The 14,230-nt window shown below is 37.0% G+C and overlaps 1 protein-coding gene across 1 annotated transcript in view; it reads right to left on the reverse strand.

The window, feature by feature from the left end:
* The window catches only part of LOC144060275 (leucine-rich repeat and fibronectin type-III domain-containing protein 2), a 146,996-nt gene that overhangs the window by 57,559 nt on the left and 75,207 nt on the right, over positions 1-14,230 (reverse strand). The window contains exon 3 of the mRNA XM_077579688.1: positions 5,008-5,120. The gene's annotated coding sequence lies outside the window, so the exon portion shown is untranslated. The remainder of the gene's footprint in view (positions 1-5,007; positions 5,121-14,230) is intronic.

Raw genomic sequence — 14,230 nt, forward strand, 5'->3', positions numbered from 1 at the left:
GTCAGTGATTCATCAGCCATGAACCTGCTGACCGCATGACACAGACATTTTTATCTTACAGTTATATTGGTCAAGCAAAGTTTCTGCCATTGCCTGGGATAAAGAAAGATCCCTAGAAAGTGGATTTTTTTCCCCTTTTTTTTCTGTCTCAAATCCCATGGTAATTTGCAGTGAACTGGTCAATTAATTTCACTCATACACTTTAATAGCCTAGCAGGTAGGATGATTACAACTGGTGTAAATCATCATGCAAAGGGAATTGCGCAATCAAGAAATTATCCATTCAAAAAGTTATATCTATCTTTTCAAGTAGCATAAAGGTCCTAATTATTTTTTCTCCAATTTCAGTATGCTCTAATAATGGGTGCAGGAAGTGAGATACGTGCAAAAACATTTATTTTTACAACCAGAGATTTAAATTAAATTAAATCCTAATTTACACATGTATGAGATTTTATGAAGCAAAGTCAACTGGGAGATTTATTTCTGGATGAAATGACAACAACTTTAAGATTACAGCACACCAAATGAAAATATCAATGTCTAAAGAAACTATTCAACATCCCACCGCATTTTCCTTGTGCACAAACATTAGGTATTATTCATGAATGGTACCATATATCTTGAAAATATCCAACTCAGATGACTGACAGACTAATTATTAAAATGTATGTGATGAAGTTGAAATGCATAACTGCTGTGTTGTCTCTCCAGATGGCAGCATTTATTTTTCCTGTCAATATAGAGAAGGCAACAGTCATTTGGCCCAAAAATTATCAAAAGGATCTTTGTTATTATGAAATTTGAGTTTTCAATGAATAAATGAAGGCAATGTATATCAGCAAAGATTCTCTCAACTAGACTTGACACCTCTATTTTTTTCAGACAGGAAAGATGTTGGATTTACAGACTGTTGGCTGATAATTGCAAACCACATTATATCACGGTGTTGGTCAAAACACTGATAGGAAACAACGTATTGTGTGAGAGAGATTTTGTGAACCGTGTATAGTGACAATGGAAAAAAAATATATATATTAAGTGCTTCATAGTCAGATATTGTGTTATACCCAACAGCATGTGAGTGAGACTTTTCTTGTAAGAATATGGTCGGATTCGCACAAAATTAATAAAAACTGGAGAGCATGTGATGGAAATTTCCTACAGCAGGCAAAAGGCTGGCCATTGAGTCACAAAATTATTTTTCATGATCCGTTCAAAGCAACTTAACAATTGTATATTGTGTGTCCCCCTATTTAGTGCCACTTTGCTTATCAGAAAACTTTGTGTGTTTTCTTTGCTACATTTGCACCGTGCAAGCTCTTTTCTTTCTTCTATCAAATACAACTACAGAGGACAGTTCTTGTGGTTTGCCAATGCTTATTATTGTGTCGTTTATTATTGTAATCATCAAAATTTAGTGTGCATGATTACTTACTTAACAACCGTCAGCAACACAGGAATAAAAATGTCAATAATTTGGATGCTTAGCAGTGCAGCTGTGCATTTTCTCTCAAAACTGAAAGCTGATTCTAGTGCAAAGTCTGTGAGAATAAATGTCCAAGAAGGAAAAAAAACACTGAATCTCCTATTCAAGAGGAGGATGTGGGAACAATGATGGGGCTCTTGTGTGCTGCTAGATAATAATGGTGTGGTTGGAAGAAGGGATGAAGGAGCATCACTTCACCTCATCAGGAAATAATTTACTTGCCACTTTCAAGATGCGGCTATGCTGTATTGCAAAAGTGCAATCAATAGACTGCATGATAATCCTAAATAAGCAAGCATACAGGAAAAAAACACACACCCCAATCTTATTAAATTTGGCATCACTCAAGTGAAGGAAAGAAATTAGGATCCAAACACATATTGTATAAGACACAAATGTTGGAAAAAATACTATGTATATACAAAATAAAACATAGCAAAATAGAGCTTGGTTGGATTCAAATGGCCTCGAAAAAAACCTTGACTTAAGAACCTTGAACGGGCTGGATGCAGAGAAACCTCGATTGAGAGAGAAGGCCTAGATGCATGGAAGAAACCTCGAAAGCATGAAAGAACAGCTTGCATGGAAGTGTACGAATAGCAAACCTCACCGTGACGAGGGAAACCTCAGCTTAAAGACCTTGACGTGTGATAAATGTGTCAGTACGCTCTCGCTTGGGAAATACACAAATCTAGAGTAACTCATCATAAGGCACATAGTAACTGCATAGCAAAGGATCACATTATCATCATAGGGAACATAGTAAGTGCATGAGACTAGACAAACTAAGACTGGCTTATACAGTTAAAACATCATCATCATAGGGGGCATAATAACCGCATAAGCTTAGTAGCTCCATAACACAACGAACCACTGACCTGCAAAAGCATAATAACTGCATACATATAATACACCAACATCAGAACACAATGACCCCTTGACCCAACCCAAAACATAATCATAACAGAATCTCTACATTGTAAATGTAAATGATGTCACCAATGTGTTATTTTAGCAGATGAGGCAGATGGGAACATGCTGGTGTTAATCATAATTAAGATCACAAATATTGTATTACCATGCAACCACACCTTGTGTTGTAAATGCACAAGTAACACATTTTCATATCAGCATGTGACATGATAAACAAGACCTGATCACAGTTGTTTGTCTCACATTGTGCCCATATCTCAGCAAATCGGATCATAATGACATAATAACTTATAGAGTGTCACCACTTCAGCAAGTTTCACAGTCTCATTAGAATTCCCCAAACACAAACCAGAGGAGCGGTTAACATAATTTCCATTTTCCTAAATGGCCAAAATTATGCACTGACACACCATATTGTTACTAGCCCACTGCCCACAATGCAAATAAAGCTCTTTCTAAAATGCTTTACTAAAAAAATCTTCATGTGCCAAAGAAGTGTTTTAATTAGTTCAAAATTCTCTAGAGCTTTTGTCAAGGCACCACTAGTTATATTTCTTAATCATCTGTAAATAAATGAATGAGTCAAGAGTAAGGCTTCATCCCTCAGGTACCCCAAATCATAAGTGTACTACTGCATTTTGAATTATTGGTGCTTTACTTAAGTGGAACATTTTTGTGAAGACTCTTTTTGTTACAAAATTCCCCCACATAGAAAGTGAGGTCCATCAAGCAGGAGTTCTCAGCAGGGTTACAAAACAGCATTTCATTACTATTAGCACTATTGTAGCTACATTGTATTGTTATTGTTGTATCGTTAAAAAATATATAAATATTGCAACTGCATCATTTTACTCATGCTGTTGGCGTAGAAATGTGCGTAGGAAACATTTTAGGAAAAAATGTAAATATGGTATTTAGTGTGTTCCCTCCAGCCGCCTCACAACTCCCCACCCCCACAATATTGTATCGTTTTCAAGTTATATGTCACAAATGCTGAAAACCTGAACCAGTGTGCTATTCGAATTTGTCCAGGCTGGCTGGGCATGATAATGACTTGGTACCACTCAGATGTGACAGTGTGAGTCAGGCCCGCTTATCCAAGTCTTTCCAAATGAATACAATTTGTTCACGTAACTTCATATTTTATACCAATGCCTCGTCCAGTACATCAAACGGTTTGATGTCCCAATAATTTTGTCTATATTACGTGAGTCTCAAATCACTATGCTCTTTTAATAGTCAAAGCCTTGGGAAAAGCCATGTTTGAATTGAGTTGACTCTGACAGAGGTTTACACATTAATTAAACCTCTAATTTAAAAGAGAGCATACTGTCTGACTTTCTGGGAAGCAATAAAAGTCTATATTCCATCACTCCCTGAGGGAAAACCCTGCAGGCGCTCAACACCTACCTGACACTTTTGAACGAAATCAACCCAATTTCCTTGGCAGATTGCGTTTTATCTTTTTCACAAACTGTCCCACTCATTGTAATCCATTTCCCCCCCTGAGGTATGGCACCTACTTGCCACCGCCTACTCGAACCCCTTATCTGTTTTTCTTCCTACCAAAAGTAAATTTGAAACAAGCAAGGATCATTTCAATGTCACGGCAGCTTTGTCCCTGGGATAAAAGGAGACAATAAGCTCTGCGGTGACAGCAGTAAATGGTGCCAATTTTCCTCACAGAAAGGGTGATAGATAGAATGAGAAGGGGAAGCGTCTGGGCATCTTAAAACCTAATCCAACTTTGTATATCAGAATGTGTTGGATTTTGCTGCGTTTTTGACCCACTCAGTGATTTGTATCGTTTAATCGGGCTGCACAAAAGTACAATGGCATGTAAGAGGATTAGATTAAGTATGCCAAATTTGAATGAAGTTGAACTTGTTTTGTTTTTTGGAGATGACAAATGTATGTATTCCATATTCGATTTGGTGTCCTTTTTTAAAAATATTTATCAACAACTTGTAAAGACATGAGCCGTAAGCCATGGTTTGTAATATTAGTGCCATTAAATAATAATAAATATCACTGAAACTGTTATTAAATACCACATGAAAAATATTTGACCAAACACTAGGTAATAATAATAATAATAATAATAATTATTATTATTATTATTATTATTATTTTAGTATTTCAGTATTTTAGACATTAGACCACTTGTGAATTTAGAAATGATGGAAAATGCCAGAACAGAGAACTAAATGTGTTCTGTTCCACTTTTAAATTTACGTTATTTATACCAAGACATGCTGACTAAATGGACAACAATGACCAAAAATTGGACAAATGCAACACCATGCCAGCTCTAGAAATATCCATGCATGGGATTATTCATAAATCTGACTAAACATCAACAGCAATCTACCCATTTGGTCATGACAAAAAATAACCACTGCAAACCACGGTCTTATCAGGTTATACAATATATTGTACTACCGTTGCAAACAACTGTACTGCATCGTACTGAGAGGTGTTGTCTATCTCATAGCTAAATGAGGTAAAACTTCCTAAAGGCATGCAATGAATGCATTTTGACACAAAGTCAAATATCGGTAGTTTCACTTCTGCACAGTACTCACAGTGATCGTAACTTGTTTGGTCTGCTCAAGTATCCAGACACATATTGGTCAAAGTAGGAGGCAGATTCTGTTCCTTGTCTTGGTCAAAGTCACACTTGTCTCTGGTGGGTCTCCTGAAAGAGAAAAAGGTAATTGAAGAATATTCAATAGGTTTTCTAATGGCTACGGCTGTGTACGAATAGGAGGTGACCCGCCATTGAGATGCAAATTGGTTGTTAAAAACAAATGCATAATCTGAATTTTTCTCTTCAAATGAGAATAAATCATAGCATATTGGCGTGTGTACTACTGTAGTGTCACAGGGATCATTGAATAGCATCACACGTGACGTATGTGCGTCATGTGACGCACGCTTTTCAAGACCCGACACCTGGAAGTGTGTACGGGAATGTTTAGCTGGCTAATGAGCATTACATTCAACTGTTAAGCAATCAGTCAATACCAAGCCTATCTAGGCAGTGTATCAATGAATTTCTTTGTCGTTTCTTTGCTGTTAGCATTTGACGCTGTCCTAGCACAAAGGAGGTTGACTCTAAACCGGAGAGATGAACTCTCCCAGGTTAGCTTAGCACTATAGCTAGCTGTTACAACACAACACAGACAGATTGAAAACTTTGCCAAAAGTGAACAAAACAAAACAAAAACGTCCTTGTTTCGGTCAGTGTATGGAGAGGGATCCTTTAGGTTAAAGTACATTTGTGTTTTTTGCTTTTAAACTAAAATGTAAAACCCCTCTGTAGGTTGATGCGGCTGCGTTAGGGAGGGCATCTGCCACTGTGCCACATATGTAGTACGCTACAACATGTTTTCAAAAAAGTGAATGTGAGGCTTGGTAAAGTGCTTTGGACAACACATTGTTGTAGATAAAGCACTATATATGTGCACTCCATTTACCATTATGATAAAATTAGATTTTTCATTTTTTTGGACTGTGACGTGTTTTTTTAGTAACCCATTTGAATGGATTGGGGATGCTGTGGTTAAATGGTAAACAAATGTGTGAATGTGCATTTGGTGTACAAATCCAGCCACTACTTATGGCATCTAATCAAGCAACAAACTGATTTTGATAAAACTAAAAACCTGAAAATGTGACTTGGTAGTTGAATGGTGGTCTTTTGTAGAATTACAGTACTTAATGGATTTTTCTTGGTAATTCTTTGTTTTGAGCATTTTGTTTGTTTTATTTGTGTCACGAAATCAAAGGATGTTTGTTTTTTAAGAAGGCCAAATCTGCTCCCACATTAAACGGTGGGAATGTGGGATGCATGCATAGTCTCACAGAACTCAATGCTGAGCCCGAATAAAATCACACAGAGGCACTGCAAGGGTTTATTATGTTGATTTTGGTTAAAAATAATTTCAACTCAACCAACTAAGGTAAATAAATAAAAGCATTTTTGAGCATCTCACTGCAAAAAGTGCTTTCTTTCTGAATAATGCTGCTTTCTGCTAAGAATAAGGCTCTAGTTAAAGTCTGCTTCTGCCAGACATCTGCCAAGGCTGACAGTTGGGGTAAAACAGTAAAACACAGAAAATCCTGCTGATAGAAAAGAAGCCATGGTGTCATACTGCTGGACAACAGACTCCAAATTAAACAGTGTCAGTGTGAAGGAACATAATAAGCACTGCTCTGGCATGAAGGAAAAAAGGAGATTGTTTGATCTATAAAAATGACCATTCTTTGCGATTCCTAAGTTACTACAAATCTTGTTTCTCCAGAGACCTATTGAAAAGAGTCATCCAAATTAGAAGGGATATTAACAAATGTACCAGAACTAAGTTTTTCCTTCAGTTCAGTGTAGAAGTGTAATATAATGTGTTGCTTTTCTCTTATTTTTGGCAATGAGGAGAAAATCCATGCAGTGAATATGCATTATAAAATATGAAGATTACGTTCCATATAAAATTACACACATTTTCTCTAAATGCAAGTATATCATATTGCCTACCTTATATGTGCCGTCCGTTTGCATAATATCTCAATTCCGTTTGCATAATATCTCAATTAGTCATTTTCTTTTTACAAATTGTTGCATTTGAAAAATATGATATGTATGTGCGCATCATGTTGGCACTGCAAATGCTTTCATTATTTTTAAAAAATATATATATTATATGTATGTATATGAACCATCCATCCATCCATTTTCTGAACCGCTTATTCCTCCTAAGGTTCGCGGGGGCACTAGAGCCTATCCCACCTGGCTTCGGGCAGTAGGCAGGGTACACCCTAAACTGGTTGCCAGCCAACTGCAGGGCACACATAGACGAACAACCATCCATACTCACAATCACACCTAGGGACAATTTTGACACTTCAATTAACCTACCATTCATGTTTTTATAGAATGTGGGAGGAAACCGGAGAACCCAGAGAAATCCCACACATGCACGAGGAGAACATGCAAACTCCGCCCATGAAGGCCGAAACCTAGACTTGATGTAAATGAACTATTTAAAAAAAATAATAATTCCATGAATGTTTTGAATAGCTTGTTTACGTACACGTTTGCATAGTGCATTTCAACAAGTCACTAACAAGTGAATAAGTTCGATGGTGGTCAAGGATATGAAGGAGGAGATGGATTGAAATGAGGCTTGAGCTTTAGTGCGATGTGCGGTATTTTTTTAGATTTAAAAAAAATATGTATATTTTTTTTCTTATTCTGCACTGCACTGTTTTTATTGATAATTTGCACATTTATTGACTCAATGTAGAGCACAATGTAAATGATTTTTACAAGGTAGTATACATACACAGTATAAACGTTCCTTGCCTCTGCAAAAGTAATTCATCCACTATAAAGGGCTGAATAAAGAACATACTGTAGCTGTTGAATGCACACCTTTGACTGGTCACTAGGGTTGCGAAAGCTGGGAAACACCGCACTTTTACAGTAATTGATCTTTCATTTTTTTCCCACTATGGGGAAAATACCAGACAACACATCACTGAAGAAACATATAGAGTTTTAAATACTGTGTGCAAATGTGCGCTGATACAGTTTATCAGCATTTGCATCAGCTCTGACTGATTAACTCTAATATACTGTATTCTCCCAAAAATCCCAGTGTGCACTGTGGAGTGTTTCTAAGCCACATAGAGTCCCCGATTCCTTTGGTTGTGGTTGTTGGCCTTTGCCACATAAATACCTCAGTGTCTATCCAACACAAGATGCTTAATGGGATTCCAGACACTGCAAGCTGTATTTCTCCTGGCACTTAAGCGAGTGCCCAAACTGCCTGATGGTGGGCTTCATATATTGTTTGAGTGCAAAGAGGCATGAAACTGTAAAAGTTGAACCAGGATTCAGACAGTTACAATTTCACACTGTGTAATTGAGACGTAGCTGTTGGCGTACAAATCACATACTGTAGGTCATCAATAGCTGTCACTCTCGATTATGGTCAGTGTGGTGGAGTGAAACATGGCACAAACTAGATAAGGATTTTCCCAACTGTGTAAGAACACAATGTTCCCAGATTTCATTTTAGAACCTTTATTGTGCATGAAGATAAGAACATCTGCAGGCAATGTAAAACATGTTGTATGTTATGCAACCAAATTCCTACAAATGTTGATGTGTGGTCACCTTTTTGTTACACTAAGTAGCAGACATGCACAACTATTGAATATAATATATTTTCATGGGACAACACGGAAGAAATGACACTTGGACATAATGAAAAGTAGTCAGTATACTGTACTGCTTAGAGCAGTGTACATTTTTTCATCCATCCACTTAAGTTGTTCCCTTAAAGTGGAAGTAAACGTTAAACATTTCTTGACAATAATATGTTATATGTGACCTCACTACTTTAAACATCACATTCTGATTAATATTCAAATTTGTGGAATATGAGTTAAGCTGCAAAATCCACTTGTTTTTCTCCATCTCAGGGGGCGGCCATTTTGCCACTTGCTGTCAACTGAAGATGACATCACAGTAGCTCATGCTCAGGCAACAACCAATCAGAGCTCATCTGTTTTCTGAACCTGCGCTGTGATTGGTTTTTACTTGAGACCTGAGCAACATTGAGATGGAGAAAAAGGGCTGGATCTTGCTGCATAACTCATATTCCACAAATGTAATATTAATTAGAATATAATTTTCAAAGTAAAATTTTAAAAAGTAAAAAATAAATAAATAGGTTGACTTCCCTTTTAAAATAACTACAAATGAAATCATTAATAGAAAGTAAAAATAAAATAAAAGTGAAAATGCTCAACTTTGTGATATACTGTACTGTATACAGTATATGTTGTGGTTTGTGGTTTTAGAAAATGACTTTAACGCAGGAATAAATATACTGTACCAATAAATAGCAATTTATGTTCTCGCCGTAATGAAACAAGTTGAAGGGAAGTAGCCAAGACATTGTTCTCAATGTGTATTAATGGTGTTATTTTACATATTTTTTAAATGAACTTTACTTTTTTTTTTTCAATAGTATTTTTGAACTAATTTCGTTTCTCTGATCTGTAAAGCGTCCTTGGGTTTCCTGAAAGGCACTTATAAATCTAATGTATAATGATGATGATGATGACGATGATACTGATTATTATTATTATTATGATTATGATATATTCTGCAATAATAATATAACTTGCCAAAATGCTCTATATTAAACATCAGCAAAGATGTTTATATTATTTGAATAATATAACATAGCATAACAAACATAATTTCTCAAGTCTGATCTGCGGTCTCCTGAGAAGTGATCTATACTCAAAACCACCAGTGGTCCTTTGCAACATGAGAACATGGGAGACAATTCATACATTCTTAATTTTTCCTTTCTGGTTGGCAGGACTTCAGATTCAGTTTAACAGTGGAATGCCCCTCATTAGCATGAGGTGCACTTGTAAAAAGATAACATTTAATATGCAGCAAGGGCTGACTTTGTCTTGCCTTTCACAACTATCTGAGTACAGGACATGCATATTCTAATTTGATCATTATTATGCCTACTAGTGTAGCAACTTAAATCACCAGATCATCAAAGGAGTGGTGTATGTTCCCCTTAATCAAATCCAATCTCTCTCTGCAAACAGACCCATCATGATAACATGACGGGCTGCTGTATACTGTATACCTTGACTCTATCTATCTATCTATCTATCTATCTATCTATCTATCTATCTATCTATCTATCTATCTATCGATCTATCTATCTATCTATCTATCTATCTGTCTGTCTGTCTGTCTGTCTGTCTGTCTGTCTGTCTGTCTGTCTATCGATCTATCTATCTATCTATCTATCTATCTATCTATCTATCTATCTATCTATCTATCTATCTATCTATCTATCTATCTATCTATCTATCTATCAAACCATATTTGCACATGGCACAGGCTGCAAATGAGGCGTCTCCAAGGTTGGTGGTAAGAGGACATGCTATTCAACATTCCTCAGCCCTGCTCTTTGCATTGTTTTGATCTGCAGTCAGTGCTGGCTGGGTATGGATTGAGCATGCCTCTTTGAATGTCAATGATTGATGCAGAAATAGCAGACAATTAGAGTCGATTAAGGTGATGAACTCATTTCTTGACCGAACATGTTGCCAGAAGTGTTCTGCCTCCTCTGAAAGCAAAAAAACAACAAACTAAACTAAAGTCCAAGTGATTAATCACTAGACAAGTCACTCTCTAAAGTGTGGAGTAGCAAAGTTGACTAGTCGACAATTCTGTCCGACCCCAATAACAGACTGCAATAAGTGAAGCTACACTATTTGAGTACTGTACCAGTGCTGTTGGTATCCTGACAGGAGGTGCCAAAAGTTGCATGGTATGGAGTAGTTATTTTCGGACCTTTCAAAACTCTACAAAATGGAAATGCAGGTACATTGTGAACCGTAATGCTGCTTGCACCAGGGGGTTGTTAACCTTATTAGAAGTACTGAAGACCACCAGTTTCCTATGCGCATTCACCGAACCCCTCTTTATTGAAAAGTAAAATATTTTTTTTGTTTTCATATTCAAGACAGGTATAGTGTTTACAGGTGAACAAAATGAATAGAGAGAGTAGATTTTCATCAAATCTGGCTCTATTCAACTTGAATTAAAAAAATGATGTGTTCTTGTATTCCCCATCACCGTGCATCTTAAGAATGTGTTATTTTAGTTTTGATAGATAGCTCGTTGTGCAGCAATACAATTGTTCAACTTGGCATTGCAAATCATGCAGTAAGGACGCTGACTCCTATCACTCAAGTCAAATGAGTGATATTTAGAGAGCACTTTTCCTTCTTTTTTTTTTTCTAGAGAGTTTGGTATTGTTCATTCGGTAATTTTACCGGTTTGGCATGTCATCATCATTGTTCTCTTTTTATTTATTTTTTAATTTTTATTTTGTATGTGCGTGAATATGTGCATGTGCGTGTGTATGTGTGCATGTGTGCGTGCGTGTGAGTGTGTACTCAACCTAAAAATACCATACCGTTCACCTAAACCGAATACTTCAGAATCCAGCTAGAGTCGTGAGGTTGTCAGGAAACCCGAGGAAGGATCAAAGAAAAGTAAGGAAAGTGAAATCCAGCACGGACCAGGCATCACCTACTACTCACTGGGTTACCAACCAGAGTCTTTCACCAACCCCAGAAACATCTAAATTCCAAAAAATTAAGTTCCTAAAATGGAACCAAGGGGCAGCAGATTCAATGAAAACAGCAGAGGCCCCAGAATTGAATCCTGTGGTACACCATACATTCCGTTTACCATGTGAATTCATATTACACATATTCATCCAATCATTTTTTTTTTTGCTCGACATGGTTAGTATGAAATAATAAAGAAATCACACAATGTACCACCACGACAGTTACAAGTCAACTAAGTGCACAAATTCCCCGCAGCACTGATAGGCCAAGCTATGCAGTGTGACTTGACCTTCGCCAAACCCCTGAGACTAATTGACTGAACCTCTGGGGTTTGATCATACCAAGGTTATGAACCACTGGTTTATACAGTAGTGCAAGGCAAAATCAAGGTACGGTGGTAACTTACAAGAGCCCCGAGTGTTTCATGATATGGTTTTGTTGCCTCCAAGAACAGTGACTTGAGTTACAAGTGAGCTTCAGGCTCTCCACAGCTGCAGTGAGGTGAAAAATGTGATCCATTAAGGTAGAACCTCTCAGTGGGACCTCAGGTCCAAAATAAATCAGTTTACAAACACATTTTTCTGAAAATTATTGCTTGGGTTCACAACCTATGCTTCCTGAAATCCATGCGGAATGCTGACTTGCGCTTACTCACACTGTGTAAACGTCATTTGTCGCAGTCTTCAGGTGCATTTGTTTGCTTTTGTTGTAAATTAGTCCACAGTATAGCTCCCAAGAAAGTGAAATGCACAAGTGGTTGTGCTATTATACGAACCCTGGACTGAATGCATACATAAAGTGTGCCGACCACATATGTCATTTTGATGAAATGAGCATGTGTGGTACAGGGGTGCGTGAACCATGTGCATGCATGGAACATGTACTAACTTGACCCCTAATATAGTATAAATAGAATCACATATGTGGTTCACGTACAGTTCAAAGCAGTCTGCAGATGCACAATGCAGAAAGTGGAAAACGGGGCCTGAAAGGTAACAAATATTCAAAGGGCATCAGCCCAGCGCTTTGTCACTGCTGTTTTGTTATTCGGATTCAAGTATGGACCATATATTTCATACAAAGTTTATACTGATTACTTATATTAGTGCACAGGCAAAAAAAAACATACAACTGATGATTTTTGTGTTTTTCTGCTAAAACGCATAGCACGGGTTCTGATAAAGTTTTTTGTTCTTTCTTAATTTATTTTATCTATGGTACCATTCCAATCTCAGTTTATCTTTTAGTTGTGTCTATATATATGACAATTTAGACCAGTAATGGCCAACTGGCGGCCCATACTGACCAGAGCAACTCTTGATTTTCTTTTAGTAACTAAAATGTTTACTGTAGTGGAGCAGTGTTAAGCTGTAATAACAGTTTTCGCCACTAGATGGCATACATTGCTCAAGAGTACCTCCAAGCACAACACTGTACTTCTGCATGGGTGAAGAAGAGAGTGCAGTTCCTGGCCAGAAGCCGAGACTAAATTAGCTCAATATTTTCAGGTAAACTAGAAAGCTGATTGCATATTTACCTAATATAAACGGAAACATATCTTCCTAGTTTGCATAGAGACTCTATCAGCCATCAAAAACTTCATCCTACCTAAATCACCACTACAGTAGAATCTCAAAAGTTTACAAACAACAGTGTTTTTTTTTCTTCTTCACAAGAACCACTGATAGTTCATTTGAAGTGCATGAATAGTTACAAAATATTTGCCCTCTAAAAACATGTATATATTTAAGGCATTAGTGTTGCAAACGTGTATAGTTGCTTAATTGGGCAATTGGCTGTTACAAGTGACAGGTGGCACACCTGTAATGATGCAGAGGTCACGCATCAGAGACGAACTTTACTGCCCCACTGAGTTTACACAACCGAGTTAGCCAACCTATTAATTTGGGGATTTTGAATCACATGCAGGACAAAATCATAGTAGTGTTTTATTAAAATCTTTTAGTGAGTTGATTTTTGTGGAAAGGTGCATACGATGAGTTTTTGCACTTAATATTGGTTTGCCATTCCCATTCGGCAATTTTGCAGTAAAATGTGATGTGTTCATTTCTTTATTTTATGCAAGAGAGCCCTTTGCACAAGAAAGTGGGGGTATTACAGTAAATTGGCTAAACTGCAGGTAACAACAGGTTTTGCATTGTTACGAGGATAGTATCACACGTTACAATATCGATGCTTCTACTAGAAGTTAGGGTTAGTTTCTATTGCTGTGCTGAAAACCATAACAAGTGAGTTGGGAGGAAGCTTTTAAGATTAGGTTTGAGACGGGATCATAAGGACGGTACACAAACTTCAATATGTTCTATAGACACAGTTTCATGTAATGCCATATCTTACATCAAGCTCACTCTACTAATGCCCAGCTAGCAAGGATTTTTAATACAATATCTCCTCGGTGTGATCGATTTCAATGAGCCACTTTTTGGAGCTGCCACTCTGAATGATTTCTGGTCTGAAATTTTTAATGCATTATCCAGTGTAGCTTCAACTATTTTTTCTTGTCCGTTGAGAGTGGTGAGAAAAATTGTAAAATCTTCAGCACACCCACCTACACAAAATGGATGAAGGAAGAGCTCTATATTCTTAAATTGGAGAAAC

This window comes from Vanacampus margaritifer, chromosome 1, assembly GCF_051991255.1.
Source record: "Vanacampus margaritifer isolate UIUO_Vmar chromosome 1, RoL_Vmar_1.0, whole genome shotgun sequence".
Lineage (NCBI taxonomy): Eukaryota > Metazoa > Chordata > Actinopteri > Syngnathiformes > Syngnathidae > Vanacampus > Vanacampus margaritifer.